Source organism: Colobus angolensis, unplaced genomic scaffold (genome assembly GCF_000951035.1).
Source record: "Colobus angolensis palliatus isolate OR3802 unplaced genomic scaffold, Cang.pa_1.0 Scaffold205, whole genome shotgun sequence".
Lineage (NCBI taxonomy): Eukaryota > Metazoa > Chordata > Mammalia > Primates > Cercopithecidae > Colobus > Colobus angolensis.
This window is the reverse complement of record NW_012115211.1, coordinates 4,550,356-4,552,507: the sequence shown is the minus strand read 5'-3', so window position 1 is coordinate 4,552,507 and position 2,152 is coordinate 4,550,356.

Below are 2,152 nucleotides of genomic sequence, written 5' to 3'. Positions count from 1 at the left end.
GTATCAGAGGGAACTTTGTTTGCTGATCAAGATTGGTTTACTCTGGGAGGTCAGTGGGCCTCAGCCTTCAGTGTGCATCAGAATCACCTGGAGCTTGTTAAAACAGGATGTAGAAACCTCCTCTTCAGACTTTCTGATTCAGTAGGTCTGGGGCAAAAATCATTTGCATTTCTCACAGGTTCCCAGGCAACTTGTGAGTACCATACTCACAATACTCCTGGTCCAGGGACCACGATTTGAGAACCACTATGGTGGGTGGGACAGATATTAAGCAAGACCGTGAGGTGATCGTATTTCCATTTTATAAAACTCTTCCTGGCAACTGTGTGAAGAATAGATCTGTGTAGGCGCCATTATGAGGCTATGATTGCAGGAGTATATATAAGATGTAATTGAAACTTGAATGAGGACAAAGAAAGTGTGTGAGGCAGGAGAGGACAGGTAAGAGAAATATCACTAACATGCCAGGATTTGATGACTTGTTGAATTTAATAGGGGTAGAGGCGGAGAGTGAAGGGAGAGTAATGAGGGGAAGAAAGGCGTTAGTGCAATGCCCATGTTTCAGTATGGATAACTGGGTGAATGACATTAGCATCAGTTGGGAAAAATAGATTACAGGAGGGGCAGCTGGTTGGTAGGCATGGGTCTGTTGAGTTCGGTGTGAATATCATGGCCAGCAAGTAGTCTGCTATGTGAGACTGAAACCTGGAGGAGGTACTTTGGGTCAAGGTAGAGATTTGAGAAATCTTAACAAATAGGTAGTGACCCGGGGAATTGATGAGTTCACCCAGAAGAGAGAAGAGCAGGGAGTGAGGACTGAGTGGTGGAGCTGCTTCCCACCCTTTGCTGTGCATGAACATTACCTGGGGATTCTGTTAAAATGCAGATATGGATTCAGCAGGTCTGGGATGGGCCTGAGATACCACATCCCTAACAAGCTCCTCGTGATGCCAGAGCCACTGGTCTGAGCAGCACTGTTGTGGTAACAAGGTGTAGAGAACCCCAGCACTAGGGGGCAGTGTGGTGTAGAGAACAGTGAGAAGGCGCTAGAGGATGCAAATAAAGTCAGAACTATAAGGACAATTCGAAGAGTCTGTTATTACAGAAACCAAGAGAATAGATATTCTGGAAATTTATGGGATGATTAACATTATATGCTGGACACGTTAGTGGAGTAATTAGAACCCAGGTTATAGTAGGTTAAGGGCTAAATAGGAAGTGACTACTTCTAGCGAGCATAGACTCCTGTTGTAAGAAGTTTGGATGAGGTGAAAATAAACTAGATGGAAATACAGGATGGATGTGGGGGTCAAGGGATGGCTTCATTTTTTTATTTTTTATTTTTAAGACAGTCTTGCTCTGTTGCCCAGGCTGGAGTACAGTGGCACGATCTTAGATGCCTGCAGTCTTTACCTCCTGGGTTCAAGTGATCCTCCTACCTCAGCCTCCCATATATCTGGAATCACAGGTATGTGCCACCACACCCAGCTAATGTTTTTGTGTTGTTTTTTTTTTGTAGAGACAGGGTTTTGCCATGTTGCCTAGGCTGGTCTTGAACTCCTGGGCTCAATGATCCACCAGCCTTGGCCTTCAAAAGTGCTGGGATTACAGACATGAGGCATCATGCCTGGCCAGTTTTTTTAATCATGAGAGAAACTTGAGTGTGGTCACAGGCTGAAGGGATATTGCCAGTAAAGAGGGAACCTGCACAAGGATGCCCAAGATTAAGCCCAGCTTCAGAGAAGAAAGAAGGAATTAAGATGGGTGAAGGGAATGGTTTTGATTAGGAGAAAGAGAGAAACTTTCTCTCTTAGCTGTGGGTACTAGCACAATAGAACTGGAAGACTGCAGTGACAGTGGTGTCCACAGGGACATCTCAGTTTGTGTCTCCCAGTCCAAAATTCAGCCCTAGAGAGACAGGGACTTCCCTTTCAGTCAGTGTGCAAGGGCAATCAGGCCCTTGGAACTGGCTTAAATTAATTACGTCCACTTAAAGTCTTAAGATCTATAAATTTGGAAAGGAAAATTTTATTTCTTATGATTGGTTGCAACCTCCAGGCCAGGAAGTGGAGCCTCTGACTGAGATCAAAGCCTGCCCTTTAGGCTGAGTACGGTGGCTCATGCCTGTAGTCCCAGCACTTTGGGAGGCCAA